Source organism: Poecilia mexicana, unplaced genomic scaffold (genome assembly GCF_051168715.1).
Source record: "Poecilia mexicana isolate PSO_F unplaced genomic scaffold, ASM5116871v1 scaffold_19, whole genome shotgun sequence".
Taxonomy (NCBI): Eukaryota; Metazoa; Chordata; class Actinopteri; order Cyprinodontiformes; family Poeciliidae; genus Poecilia; species Poecilia mexicana.
The window spans coordinates 10,835,546-10,851,391 of NW_028263388.1; the positions used below are offsets into that span (position 1 = coordinate 10,835,546).

The 15,846-nt window shown below is 41.4% G+C and overlaps 1 long non-coding RNA gene across 2 annotated transcripts; it reads right to left on the minus strand.

The window, feature by feature from the left end:
• Nucleotides 1-3,881: 3,881 nt before the first annotated feature.
• LOC148153656 (uncharacterized) lies at nucleotides 3,882-5,901 on the minus strand. 2 transcript variants are annotated; one of them, XR_015766375.1, is made up of 3 exons: nucleotides 5,318-5,901; nucleotides 5,162-5,245; nucleotides 3,882-4,419 (listed from the first exon to the last, which is right to left on the minus strand). It is a non-coding gene; the product is annotated as an uncharacterized LOC148153656 (long non-coding RNA). The 2 variants fall into 2 exon arrangements; XR_015766374.1 differs by having other exon boundaries at nucleotides 3,882-5,245.
• Between the last annotated feature and the right edge of the window lie 9,945 nt (nucleotides 5,902-15,846).

Sequence of the window (15,846 nt, forward strand, 5' to 3'; positions counted from 1 at the left end):
AATAAGGCTCTGCGGTTCTTCAATCCATATCAGCTTGCAGGCTGTTCTCTCAGTCCATTAAACACATTCAGCTCTCCTACATGGAGCCTGGAGGTACAGGAGAAGTCACATCGGCGCTCCCATCAATCGCACCGAGAGCTTCCCAACAGGAAGATAATGAATTCAGCAAACTTGGCCGCTTACCAATGTTTGGCTCCTAAAGGTTTCAAATCACAGGATTCCTACGACTTCTACCGAGTGATGTGAAAGGGTGAAAATCCTGCAGGAAAATAAAGTGGAAAGCATCGAGCTAGGAGCAAATTCTTGAAGTCAGAACTGTGATCTTGAATTGACACTAAATCCAGTTTAATAAAAATAAAAGAATCTGGTAGTCGTTTAATTGACTAAGCTAACTGCTACTTAGCAATACAAGCTAACATTTCTCTGTATGTTCTGCTTCCATGCACTGTAGCAAGATCTTTTAGAACTATGTGAAAAAGACTTTGTGAGATTGATGTCAGAAGTGAAAAGAAAAAAAAAACCAGCATGTTTTTAAAGCTAAGTTTATGTGTAGGGTAGCCATATTGACATTTTCAGTTGGGTCCAACGTTAAAAAAAAAAAAAAATTCCCGAGTTGTGACTTTTTGGGACATTTCTGTTATTTTTTTTTCTTTTAAGTTCTACTCTAAACATTTGAATCTAAAATATATTTTTAAGTCAGTAAAAAAAAAAAAAGAAAACAAAGAAATAAACACCTTTAGCTGAAAAAAAAGGGAGGAAAAGTTCTGCACAGCTCTAAAATGTCTATCCCAGTAGGGTGAGGTGGTATTTACATATGTGGTGCTTGTTAGGAAGACTTCAACAGAAAGGGAGAGTTCCTCCAGCCAGGCCTGAGGAGGACAAGAAGATGCGAGAATCCTCACTGGTTGGTCTGTACAGCAGAAACAGGATGTCCAGGTCTGGCAGAACACTCCTAAATCTCAATCTGTCTTTGCTCATAAAAAAAAACATTTAAAAAAATGCTTCTTTACCCAGTGACTGCTACACAAAATATTCCTCACACCCTCTACTCAGATTTTGTCATTACCCTAACTTTAATGCAAAAACATCAACTTGCTAAAGTAATAGTCATTTTCTGTCAAATATGATTTTTTTTTTCTTTTTTACCTAAAACATGTTCTGGAAAGAAAATATGGTAATTTGTTTTTTATTTACCAAAATCACTTTTTCCAAAAAAAAAAAAAAAGAAAGAAAAAGGAAAAAGGTTTGGGCCATTATTTCAGAAAGGTGATAAAAATGGAGATTTCAAAATGACAAAAAGGCAACTGATTGCACTGGATGTTAAGGCCAACACTTTATAGTTTAGTGGAGAAAAAATTAAAAAAGGGAACATGCATCATGTTTCTTCCACTTCATAATTTTTGCACTACTTTTTGTTGGTTGCCGACATGACACACCGTTGTGATACATTATTACAGTGTGGAGTTTTTAAGAAAAGGAATAACATGCTTGTGTTTTTTACTTTCATCGAATGTCTTAAAATCGGATCACTCCGGCTTTGTTTGGGCGTTTTATTCAGCACCGTCTTAAAAATAAAATAAAATAAAACATTTAAATCATGTTTTCCTGCTGTGTTTGCTGTAGGTAACTCCAGGTCTGACAGTGTACATCTTGCCTTGATTCAACACCCAGAATATGCTTTTCTTTTCTTTTCTCTTTTTCTTGACTGACAGGAGCTTCTCTGCCCTTGGCTTGGTCTCCAGCTTTCAGGATGGCAATGAAGAAGGCAGAGCTGGGCTTGTGCAGCGAGTTGAAGAGAAACTTTTGTTGAAATCAAAATTGTATGTTTTGACTTTCTGTTAAAGCCTCTATTATTCATGAACCAAAGAATCCCTGCAGCACTTTCTGCTGCAGCTGCTGTCATATCTGCCTCGGATCCTGCAGAGTTTGTTGCATTTTGCCGGATTGTTCGGCGTGGTTCGCTTCGGGCGACTTTAGAGGAGAAGTAGTGACGTGAGATTAAAGATTGCATTTTATGACGGCTGCATTAAGACAATCTGATCATCTATAAGTATTTTAAGTAAGGGCTTTGGAGTTTAAAATCCAACATTTCAGATTTTTACAAGTGACAACGACATACTTTATACCGCCAAAGCTAAAATCCGGAATCGGTTTCTTTGCTGGATCCTGCAATGTGAACAAAACATAAACGTAACAATTGTTTTTCTATATTTAAAACTCACAAATCTATTAATTGGACGCTTCTTCTTTAACAACCCTAAACATCTCCGTCTGTGTTACCTTCTTCTTCCCACAGATTTGCATTCAGGTCCCCATTGAGCCTCTCCATTATCCCGACGGGGAACGCTGTGTGAGATGTTTCTTTGACAATCCGAGAGGAGCTGTTGCCGTCTGCCGCGCGCAACAGTGAGGAGGGAAACACGTGGAGCCGTCAGCGTCCCATTAAACTGAGACGCCGATTCGCCTCAGTCTGGAGGGATGAGACGAGCCAATTTAACTGCGACACGCAGCGAGTTGAAAAGGTGGGGACGCTCCGGAAGACTTTCTGCAGTTATTAGGCTGCGTACTCCGTAGCCCAAGCTTAGGGTTTGTGTTAAATTTATTCTTTGGTTGAGGGAATCTCAGGTTTGCTTTTTTTTTTTTTTTTTTGTGCGGCTTTTGTTGGCATCTTCAAGCCACGACCTCCAGTGTGCACTGGAGTAACTTCCAGTTGAGCATGAGGAGTTTGTGTTCTTCCCAGCCAGAGGCCATGGAAAAAGAGAAGGTTCTTCTTGCAGCTTTTTATTTTTTATTTTATTTTTTATTTTTTTACAAATTTCTTAAAACTGACACCATGATGTCAGTTTTAAGGTAGATTGGCACAAGACAGATAAGCTCTGCCTCCTTCCTGTAGTTCTATTGCCATCTGCAGAAATACAACAATCCCAATCAGAGCTGGGAGGAGGGTGAATGCGCCTTCAATCATGCCTGTGTACACGCTGCAGCTGGGCTAATGGTGGAAAAACGCACTTATCATGACAGGAATTGTCATGGGAGACCATACTAACTGGCCTGAGAATTAATGGCAGGCTGTAGCATAGCAGAGAGCAAGAGGGAAGGTGTGATTGACAGCGCTAAGACCCTCCTCCTGGCTCTGATTGGCTGTTTTATGACCTAGTGGTGTATTTCTGCAGATGGCACATATGAACAGATTGTTTTGCAGCCTACTTGCTTTTATCCTGATTCCAGGTACAACTGAGTTGTTAAACAGACACCCAGATATTTCCGGGTAAGTGTTCGCACACTACTACTTCTGCAAAAGTGTCACAAATATCACATCAGTGACACAGATGAAGGCCGTGTTTAACCACCACCACCACCATCATTGGCTCGACTCTAATCGCGGCTTCGTGAGTTCCCGTGTCGTCCGTTTGCCTGTACAGGTCTGAGTTTGCCGCAGCCCTGCGCCGACGCTCTCCTCAAAATGTTTGTGTGTCTGTCGTTGCCGTCCGTTCCCCTGCGGCCGCACAACAAAGTGTTAGCGAGCCAGTGATGTCTAATAACCAGGCTGACAGACTGAGAAAGCAGCAGAAGCCAGCTGCTGTTCCACTTCCAGTAGTCAGCAGGGACTCACTCGCGCACACACACACACACACACACACACACACGCAGCGAGAGATTACAGGAAGGGTCAGCTTTAAAAGGATAAAACCTCTGCGTTGAAAGACAGAACGCAGGTGGAGATTTAAACAGATGTTTAAAAGATCCTGCTAAGATGTGTGAGGGTGCCGGAAGGACGTAGTGATTCTGTAAAGACAGTCGTTTTTTTTTCTTCAAGATGTAAGAGTTGTTTTGTTTCTGATCATTTTACAAAGATCTCAAACCAACGGCCTCCAAAGTGCTTAAGGTCATACTGTTTGGTTTATTAGTACGACTCCTAAAGTCACACTACAATGTTTTCCATTTGTTCATTTTGATCATCTGCAAGCTTAGCAACATAATTACTAACTTAACACACGACCACGGTGGCAGAATTACAAACTTCAGGGTATTTTGTGTGCGACAGAATAATGTCTCAGCACTTGTGTTCATTGCTAATTCAAGTTCTTATGCTTCCATTAAACTCCACCTCTTCTCATGCTTCACCAGTTAAACTCCCAAGCGGATGATCCGCTCCTGGTTCCCAGTGGGATCCTTCTTTGTCGACTTCATCCGCTCAAAACCCCTCCTAAGGATCCCTTTGGCGGGTCTCCTCAACGCCTCTCCAGCCTTTCCTTCCTGGAACGACTTACCTCGGATCATTCACCCGTCTTCCTGTCCATCTTCTCTCCACACTACTACGGTCACCATGTCAACCTCAGCTTCTGCAGATCTTCTCAGTTTCCTGGGCCTCTGCTGTCACGTTGTATTTCGGTACTGATCCAGAGTTTCACCTTCCAGCTGCACAACAAACATAAACACAAGAAAATGGTTTAGAGCTCAGCATATTTAGCTGTTAGAATGCCCTAGTCAAAGTATAGCACTAAGTAGGACTTGATTCTGAGCATGTGATACTTTCATCTTTTTTTTAAGTGTTAAAAAACTTTTCTTTTTTTTTTCCACTCGCAGTAATTTGTGTTGATCCTTTCTTTGGCACCAATGTGTGAAAAAGTGAAACAAATGTCTCAGTCCTGAAACTGAAATTTTCTTCAGGATGCTCCACTCCTGCCAGATTTTCTTCTTAAAACCGAATCCGTTGTCTCAGCTGAACCTTTCCACTCGCACTCCGAGTTCGTCATGCAATCAAGGATCTCTCTCCCAGCTGTAGTTTGGCATCTGGTAGCACACACACACACACACACACACACACCCACACACACACACACACACGCAACGCAAACATGAAGCTGCAGGCTCATCAGCCCCCCTGCTGGCTTCACCTAACCTTCAGCGGGAATCCAACAAACTCGCATCTCAGCTGCAACTGGAAACAAGCAGCTCTCAAATCAAAGCATGTTTAAAACCAGCAGCAGCCACACAAGTGCAGGAATGAATCCAGAGGATGCGATACCTGCAGATGCGGCAGAGGTAACACGAGTCATTTATAGCGTACGAGACAGAAAAAAAAAAATAATAAAAATAATCGAGATGCATCACCTCCTCCTGGCAACGTTCAGAAATCCCTTAACAGGCGCGGTGTTACCTTTGTTATTTTTTACGATGCACAAAAGCCGAGCAGCGATACGAGCGCCTGGGTGGCAATTTGAAGAAACAGACATCTGTAGCTCTGAAAAAAGAAAAAGGAAATTATTTGGAGTGATTCATTTGAGAAGATCATGGAAAGGAGGAAGCAACCAACCTGCTGTCGATCAGGAACAACGTTATGAGCGCTGAACTGTGATGCCCTGACAAATGGGTCAGAACATTCCCAAGACCTGCAGCTGGTGTGGAACTGTTTCAATTTAAAAAAGAGAGAGAGAGAGAGAGAGAGAGAAATCAACCTTCCTTCTTAATATTTCTCCAGCTTTCTGCTTTACCGAGTTAGCTGTCCGAGTTGGACAAACTGTTTTCGTCTGACTTCTGAACGAGAAGTGAGACGACACCGCTCCGCTTTGGGCCTGGAACCTCGCTGCCACTTTGCTGCAGAACTGATTCAAAGATTTCAATCGATATCTTTAAAGCACTGAACAGCTTTATTTTTTTTTTTAAAAAAAGGAGGTGACCTTCCTGAAGAATTTCAGATGCAAGAAAAAAAAAATCAATTTCCTATTTAAAGTAAGTCCCTTCTGATAGTTCCTTTCTATGCTTTCATCAACTTGAAACTTTGTTTGTGCCATACTTCAGTGTTTTTGCAGTCCTGGCAGTTCTTAAATTTAGCTCCATTCATCTTCCTATCAGTTTCAACATGTCCTTCATTTAGCATTGATTGCACGTTAAGTACTGTGTTTACAGCAGGGCCGAGCGCAAATCGTGACACCGCACCTCGTACTGGCACTTCCGGTGGCAGGTCTGACACCTGCCACAAGTGCCACTGCGTTCGGCTGACTTCGGCTGACCTCGGCACCTCTTACTGGCACTTCCGCTGACACCTGCCACAAGTGCCACTGCTTTCGGGACTAGCTGCCAGAGTTGCCACTGCGTTCGGCTGACTTCGGCTGACCTCGGCACCTCTTACTGGCACTTCCGGTGACACCTGCCACAAGTGCCACTGCTTTCGGGACTAGCTGCCAGAGTTGCCACTGCGTTCGGCTGACTTCGGCTGACCTCGGCACCTCTTACTGGCACTTCCGGTGACACCTGCCATTAGTGCCACTGTTTTCGGGTCTAGCTCTCAGTGTTGCTACTGACTTAGGCAAATGGACTACATATCCCATGATGCTTTATTACTAGTAGAAGAAGAACTTAAACACAGACGAAGAAGACAGAATTTAATAATTTTTTTTTCGCATAAATACTTATGTTAGCTGAATTCCTACACGTTTATTATATCATGTATGATTCGTTCATCCTATTTATTCACTAAAGTTCATCTGAATAATCCAGCCGACTCCTTCCGTCTTTGAATTAATCAAATACACAGAAGGTATCAGGGATGCCATTGGTTTCGGCACCTTTGTAACAGCTGAGTCTCGCCTCCACTAGAGCTGCTGTTAGATGTCCAGGATGTTTCAGAGCTGTCACAACTGTTTCCGATGTTTTGGGGGATGGCAATGACAGTTTTTTGAAAACGTGTTACTTATAATGCGTGTTTATAAAAAAAAATTCAATGGTAATTGTATATTTATCCATTTAACACTTTGAATATTTTTGACTGAGTTTAATTCAATCAAGATGGCCAATTGAATATACTATAAAGTGTCACTATTACAGTGGAACCTGTCACTATGTTCAAAGACACATCTGGTTAATCACACATCACTGATAGTTAATAGGACTTTTTACTTAATCAAAATGACATTCAACCCTTGCCCATGTTTATATCGCAGAACAGTGGCTGACATAGTGCAACAGGAAGCCAAATGTTGCAACTGGATAATAGTAATAATAATCAGACTCTGTATAACGTATATTGTAGAAATTAATAAAGTTTGAAAAATAAATTTAAGCTTAATGATCATAATTTCTCATGGAGGAATAATAAGTTATTTGATCCTGATGTAGTAAATTCACACGTTGACTAAACATGAATTTTACAGTAGACTTCAAATTGCTGTTTAAAGTATTTACATACAATGGCTAATAAATATTGACAAATCAATTACTATGCATATACTTTGTGACATAAACTTGAAAAAATGTTGAAACATATCTGCCAAATAAAATAATATGTAAACAGCACAATTTTCTTTGAAAAAATCATTTGCATCTTAAGTATAAACTAAAGTAATTTTTATTTCCAAAAATATGTAACATTCTTGTTCTTAATGCTGCTTAAGATTCACACATTGTCAAATTTTTTGAGGTGTAAATAATTTGTGTTTTGACTTATCAATATTCAATATTGGTGTAAAAAAATTGAAGTTGTTTTAACTTGAAAGTGAAAATCCTCCTGCTGCCTTGAAAATGCTGTTGAAATGCATTTTTTAGCTCAGATTTTAGTCATTCTCTCATCTTTGAATAAGAAAACTTTGAAGACAATGAACCGAACCAGAAAAAAACACAGAGAAGCAACCTTCATTTATGCCACACAAATCTGTAATAAACTTGACAAATAATGAAAAATAGCGGGGATTAAATGTAATAAATAAAAACAAGTAATAACTATTTAAAAATGATTAACTGGCATTTTTGGAAAATTATGATAACATGTTTCTTTTTTTAAAAAATGCATTATCTTAACAAAAAACACTGAAAGTTATAGTGGCTGCCTGGTCTATTAGATAATAGACCAGGCAGCCACTATAACTTATGACATCCTGTGCACTGTCATGGAACCAGGCTGAACATAATGTCACTCTGGAATTGTCAATATCTCATGTTGCCACTGTCAGAAATGTTAACTAATAAGTCAATATTAGTGAACTTACCCGGTTTAATAATCAATAGCATTATATTAAGGTCATTGTATGAAAATAATTATAATCCGGAACTGACAGGAGCTTGTCAGCACTGACATACCATGGCAACCGAGTGTCAGTTGTAGTGGTAGGTACCTACTGGTAGCTATTATCACCTGTTGCAGAAGAGGTCCCATCTGAAAGCGCAGGAGTTGTCTTTCTCTGTTTAAGTCTGAACACCGGCTGTATATTTAAATATGTATGAGAATTATGTTGTAATTAAGATATATTTTATTTCTATTTGTTTGATCTAAAGTTATTCATATGCTACATTCTGTCTGAAACAGATAGAGAATGAGGTTAGCAGCCTGTGGCACCCATGGCCACCTTACTTGTGTCACCTTACCCAGTGGTAAGGTGGCACAAGTGGCACCTTACCCAGAAGCCCGTGGCACAAGTGACAGCTTATGGCAACTGTCAACATGTTTTCACTGAGGCTGTTTATTGGAAACTGAAATTTGAGACTGTATAAAAAATAGACCAGGGCATATTTGCTTTTTTTAAGGGAACAGAATACTTAACAAGAAATGCAATACTTTGTGCCAGATCCACCATTATTTTCATTAATTATAAATTCATTCATATTAATTCTGACACAGAAGCTGTCACCAAAGAATATTATATTTCTATTCTATTGTTTTCCCCACTAAGCATATTTAAATATGCTGAAGTATGTATAATACAATTAAAAATACTTTAAAAATACAACTGTTTATAAATATGGCTGCATGTATAAGGTTTCCAGTAACAAAACAGCGTGTTATGAAAGATTAAATGTTCAAATACGTCATTGTGCCTGTTAAACATATAACGCTGAGTGGAGCGGTCGAACGCTATAAGATGGCCGCCCTAAATCTCGTGAGCAAAAATAGGCGAGAGGGGTCCGTGAGGCGTGGGAGGTGCCAGTATGAGGTCGTGGCAACCCTTGGAAGGTGCCGAAGTCAGCCGAAGTCAGCCGAACGCAGTGGCAACACTGACAGCTAGACCCGAAAACAGTGACACTAATGGCAGGTGTCAGAGGAAGTGCCAGTAAGAGGTGCCGAGGTCAGCCGAAGTCAGCCGAAGTCACCCGAACACAGTGGCAACTCTGGCAGCTAGTCCCGAAAGCAGTGGCACTTGTGGCAGGTGTCAGCGGAAGTGCCAGTAAGAGGTGCCGAGGTCAGCCGAAGTCAGCCGAACGCAGCGGCAGCACTGGCAGCTAATCCCGAACGCAGTGGCACTTGTGGCAGGTGTCAGACCTGCCACCGGAAGTGCCAGTACGAGGTGCCGAGGTCAGCCGAAGTCAGCCGAACGCAGTGGCAACTCTGGCAGCTAGTCCCGAAGGCAGTGGCACTTGTGGCAGGTGTCAGCGGAAGTGCCAGTAAGAGGTGCCGAGGTCAGCCGAAGTCAGCCGAACGCAGTGGCACTTGTGGCAGGTGTCAGACCTGCCACCGGAAGTGCCAGTACGAGGTGCGGTGTCACGATTTGCGCCTGCTGTCTCTCTGTGTTTAATAATCAGGCAGTTATTTTTCTCCACATCTGTGACTTTTGCAGGTAGACCAAAAAATGTTATGACTGCGAGTAATCACACAATCATTATTTTGAATTTGTACATATTTAATACATTTACAAAAATGCCTAAACAAAATTCACTTTCTCACTATGAAGTAAGAAAATCAGGGGGAGGGGGTAGCGCGGGTGTGAATACTTTTAGGTTGCATTGTATCGATTTATCGCATACAATCTCAATAAAATACATTGCAGTTGTTGAAATGTTACAGAATGTGAAGGAGTTCGAATTTTTCGCAATACTTCATTCCGAGAAGACGCCGATTTTCCATTCTTCAAATGATCCTCTCAGCTGCCCCTCCCCGCTTATCACACAGAAACCCAGAAACACACATCCTAAAAGTTTCATTTGAATCCACAAAACTGTTACAGCTGTCAGCCATTCGCACGGCGCTCACAGTCACGGGAGAAAACAGAAATATCAGTGGAACTGATCCGCTCACTGCGAAGGACAGACACCAGCTAACTGTGAGGAAACAGCGACCCCTGTTGACAGAGAACTGCTCCTCATCCAAACGCAATGCCGTGAGTTCGGCTGTGACGCCTTCAACGTCCTCCTCTGATGTCCCACTGATCCCAGATCACTTTCTTTTCACTTCCCGTCTTAAAATCAGAAGCTGCCACTTTAAGGCCACTTTGACAGATTTGCGTCTTTGTCTTGATTCAAGAGGTTCAGACAGCTGAGCCATGGAGACGTCTGCCATGTTTCCAGACAGAAACATAAGTGGTTTGTTTTCCTGGAGTTTATTCAGAATGCAGACTGAACATTCCAGGCAGACTGTAAACTTTACCTCAGCACACACAGACTCCCGCCCTGCTGAACTGCTGAATATTTTAAAGGGAGTTTTTTTTTAATCATTATTATTATTTATTTAATGTTAGACTATCGATACACTGCGGATCTGGCCCTAAGCCTGTTGCTAAGCAACCAGGTGGTACAGGCCAGAGACTAAGATGGTTACTGGAGAGGGGAGTTTGAGGGGGGTGGTAAAAAAACAAATGGAAATACAGGGCGAAAACAACACAGAAACTAAAAACGGTGGACTCCCTGAACGCAGCTTTAAGAAGAAGTCAGAGATGTTTTGGGTAGCTGTAGCTACTGTACTGCTAAACAGTAGCATTAGCTGTTTATGTAAAGTAGCTACTGCTAAACAGCAGCATTAACTAAGTATAAAGTAACTACTGGTAAACAGTAGCACTAGCTACTGTCTATGTAAAGTAGCTAGTGCTAAACAGTAGCATTAGCTACTCTTTATGTAAAGTAGCTACTGCTAAACAGCAGCATTAACTACTGTTTCTATAAAGTAGCTACTGCTAAACGCTAGCATTAGCTAAGTATAAAGTAACTACTGGTAAACAGTAGCACTTGGTACTGCCTATGTAAAGTAGCTAGTGCTAAATAGTAGCATTAGCTACTCTTTATGTAAAGTAGCCACTGCAGAGCAAAATCCACCCCAGTGTTGTTTCGCATCAGCAGCTAATCAAAGTAAAACAGATTAGAATCTGATTTTCTTTTACGTTTATTACATTTTTACAGCAGTACGCCACTCCAGGCTTTCTAAGGGAACTTTCTAAAATACTTTTGCCAAGTTTTTTTGGTTCAGAAAACAAATCCCCACTGAAGCAGAAACACGGCACCAACACAAACAGCAGAAGAAGAGATGGCTCTCCATTTATAATTTACCTCCTCGCCCTCCTCCCTCTCTCCCCTCCAGACAGTCTCCATAATCTAACCTGATGGTTCTGGCACCTCCTCTGCCTCTCGAGCCTGTAATTAATCACACCTCGGCGGTGTTGCAGGTCGGAGGTCAACTCATCAAGGTGAGAAAAACAAGGTCGACCGGATCGTCTGTCACAGATGCAGCCAGCTTAGGGAGGGGGCAGAAAAATTCAGAGCGAAGGGAGCAAGCGAGGAGGGCAATGAAGATGGATGAATGAAACAAGGCAGTGGTCGCAAGACACCGACAGAGAGTTTTCACCTGCTTCTCAATCTGGGTGCAGAGGCAGTTATTGCACCCTCAAATCTTTTACAAAATTAAAACGGAAAACATATTCTGGACGGGAATCATGGGATGCAAGCAGCTTCTCATCATAAATGCAATAGAAAACTTTTTGTTAATCCTTTTGGATGGATGGAAAGAATATGTCAGAGTTGATGACTAAAACAACAATCTCAGAAAAAGAAAAATTGGACGGAAAATAAATAACTAGCACGTCATCAGCCGTAAATATTTAAACGTTGCAGGTCCTCAGGGCCGACAGAAGAAGCTGAGGTTTTCTATTGGTGGGATAACATGGCTGACACACTCCTTGTGGCCTCACACTCGCACAGACAGCCGTCCCGATCAATAATTGGTGATTGGAGCTGCAGGATGTGTTGTGAAGCCAAACCGTGTGTGTGTGTGAACAGAGAGACAATGAGGACCGCCAGAGACAAATGTGTGTGTTCAGTGGTGTCTCTGGTCATTGTTCTGTTTCTGCGGCTGCTGACTTATTGATCGGTCCGGTAGTGTGATCTGTGTTTTCTGATCAATCCCAGCAGCTCTTTGATGTTGCTGCTGCGACGACCGTCACCTGGATCTCTCCCTGTTTGGGAGCGCCCTGATTGGCTGATTGCCTTTTAACTTGACTCTTCTTTGTCTTTCTCTCGCTCCTATTTACATTGTAAAAGAGGAGATGTTTTGGGGGAATTTTATGGTTTTGTTGAAAATGTTCCTGGAATACTTTTTTCCCCCCTAAATCCTACAAAATTCTGGGAAAATAACCTTTTTTTTTTACTGAATTTTCCAACTAAACAAGCAGCTTATTAGTATTTATAATTGAGGAACTTTGATTTTGAACATTCAAAAAGACAGAGGAAGCCTTATATATTCGTTTATGGTTTTTATCATCCAGGATTCCTTTTTCCTTCACAAACTGGTTTTGTGAACAATTTTGAGAATTACTAGTATAGCCCCAGATCATCATACTCTCACTATCATGTTTTCCACTTTTTTCTGAAATGTGTATGTTTTACTCAAGATGTAACAACAGGTCACATACTTACTAAAAAAAAAAAAACCCCCCCCCAAAAAATGCACTTTTGTCTAATCAGTTCACAAAATATTAACCAAAAATAAAAATCAAAATCAAGGTAATTCAAAGTAAAATCATGATTTGACAAGAAGGACAATTGCTTAGGCCAGTTTGGTTAGTTTAGCTCTTTCATTTGCTCATCATATTCTTTATCCAATATTAAAATCTGTTATAATCTGGAACATAGAAGTAAGACGATAAAGAAAAATAAAAAAAATTCATAGAAGAAATCTACTAGGACAAACACTTTTTCACAGCAGTGTTTGTATTAAATTAATTTAAAATATTCGGGTTTAAAATGCAGACAGATTATTTTGTTTATCTGTGGGCTTTTTTTTTTTTTTTTTTGCTTTGTTTGTTTCTTTGTTTTCCTGCATCAAATTGATTTTTAAGCTACCCGGCTGCAGACGATTTCATTCAGAAAAGACAGAGAATAGAAACATTCGAAAATCTTTTAGCAACTCATCCGTGTCATGACGCAAGGTTCTGAAATGAAGCAGAGGTAAAAAAAAAAAAAAAAGACTGAAATCTCCACATCTGGAGAAACCGACGGCTCACCTGAGTGACATGGCGTAACCTCTCTCGTTTTAGGGCTCGTCGTCGCCCTCACAAATCCATTTAACATCTAAACAAATTCAGGTTAAGATGAGGAAAAAAACCAAACATATATATGCATATATATTAGTTTAAGTGCAGCAAAATTATGAGTGAAGGTCACAGCAAAAAACATCAATTGCTGTGCCTAAACTGGCTCCTTAGTAACATTTTCATACTTATCCTACATTTAATAGACTAAAGAAAAAAAAAATATAGTCCATTGAATCTCATCTGAAAAGTTCACATTTTCATGTCCTTTCATTCGGAGATTACTTAACGCTTTTTTTCCATGCAGCAAAAGCACAAGAATAACTCAGTTTTCCAGCGTTCGCGTGCTTAGCAGACCTGGAAAGCCGTCACCAGGAGCGGAAACGGGTTCAGGACTGGAATGGAAGCAGCTGAAACGTGCTGAAGCGGCAGCGTGGCTGGTGATGTTTCCTCGTCGTCTCGCAGGAGATCAGTTTGATCCGCAGCCCGTGTCAGTCGGCAGGCTGCAACGAGCCGTTTTATTGGGTTTAATAAAGCGAAGCGTGTTAACAGCTGAACACAACCCCCCCCCCTCCCCCCAACCAACCAACCAATGTGTCTCTTTCACTTGCAAAGCAAAGCAAAGGGCCCGGTGACTCCAAGCAGAAACAAACCGTATCACAGGGCTCACATAAAGAAAACACTGGAGAAAAGGTTCAAAGTTTTCACCTTTTTTTTTGTAGACAATGCTAAAAAATGTCCTGGAGATGTTGATTTATTACATTTTAGCAACGTCACTGAGAGATTAGGTTAAAAAAAAATCCTTAAGGAGATGTGCATGATCATATTGTTTTTTTGGTTTTTTTTGGAGGAATTTTTTTATTTATTTGACACTTCAAACGAGGGCTGGACAATAAATCAATAATATATGTCATGATAGATGCATGATCAATACCAATAGATGACATGTCTGATAGGACATTCAATAAATTCACTGAACTCCAATCCAGAGCCTCACAGCATTCTGGGGAATGTAGGCAAAGGAAAGGCTAGCTAAGAAAAGTTGGTGACTTCAACTACCTCACTCACTCTTTGGTTCCCTCACCCTGGTTACCTAGCAACAACTTGAGGCTTCACCACCATGCCTCATAACTGCTCAAAAATAGTAAGAAAAAGAGAAACAACAGTGTGGAGTGAAAGCTGAGGATAAAGCAGAAAAAAGCCCATGCCGCCAGATTGGCAGTTATTTCAAATATTTGCAACAAATAACTAATCAATAATCATCGATAGACTGATTCAAAACCTTGGTATCGTGATACGTTTTTTACAGCCATGTCGTCCAGCTCTACTTCAAACCTCAAATTCTGAGCAAACAACCAGCTGAAAAACCACAAACTGTGCAGAAGCCAGCCTAAAACATGGCCGTCAACAAACACTATAGCTGAAGGTTAAGGGTCGATGTCCTGCTGGATGGTGAACCTCCATGTCTGACCTGACGGGCTCACCGTGGCAACGGACTTCTCCATTTTCAGATGACTCTGTGAGATGTTTCATCACCCTGCCGTGCTTTAAAAAAACCATCACATAAAATAAAAAACCCCAGAAAACAGAACGAGGTTCTGACGTCATGAACGCGACAAAAATTCTGAAATCATTCAAAAGTCCCTGCAGTCGAACGCGGTGACTATTAATCTGCGTTTTTGTTTTTATTTTATTTTACCGAAGCTTTAAAGTCGCCATGTGGGGGTCCATCTGGTCGGGTCGGTATCGGCCGTGGGAGGTTTTGATCTGCGGCTTGTGTCCGCCCGCTGGCTGCAACGAGCCGTTTCATTGGGTTCAATAAAGCAGAGCGTGCCAGCAACTGTCATCCGAGCCGCGAAGCCAAACCTCCCCACGTGCTCCAGAGCAGCGGAACAAAAACAGGCGGACCCCCACCGCTGGACCTCGGACAGCGAGGGTCCGCACGGCCATAAGGAGTCCATTATGCTCCATGTGTGTCCCCGGCCCGGCCCCACGCTGCGGTGTCTGTAAAGGCCCGGCTCGGAACCGGCAGAGCTCTGGCACACGGTGGTCGGGACACGCCGCTAAATCCCATTAAGAGTCTGCCCAGAGTGAGCCAGTTACTGTCAGTCATCGTGAGGTCCTCCCCGCAGGAAGCCGCCGCACTTTTAATTAACTCTAAAAACAAGATGCACACTTCCAGACTGATGAGCTTTTTAATGTGTCACAACAACAAGGCTGCAACCTGCAGAGGTTTAAAAAAAAAAAAAAAACTACGACAAGCTCCCAACTTCATCGGTTAATACGCTCGTGAACCAAACTTCACCTTTCAGTCCAAACTCTTGGGGGAGGGGAGGGGGCGAAGAAGAGGTACTTCTGAACCCAATGAATTATTTAGTTCACTGTAACAAACCCTGCAGCTTTCACTTGTGTTTCTTTAAATATTTGAATTATTTAAATCTATAAAAATCAGACGATAAAGTTTGTTTCACTTACACCAGATAATCACAAACACTGTAGAAAAAGAAAAAAAAGCAAACTTTTCCTCTCTCAATTTCTGAGAATAAATCTGTCTCGTTTTGGAAATCCTGTTGGGGTTAATAAAATGACTTTAATTTGCTAAATGCCAGATTGACAGAATAGC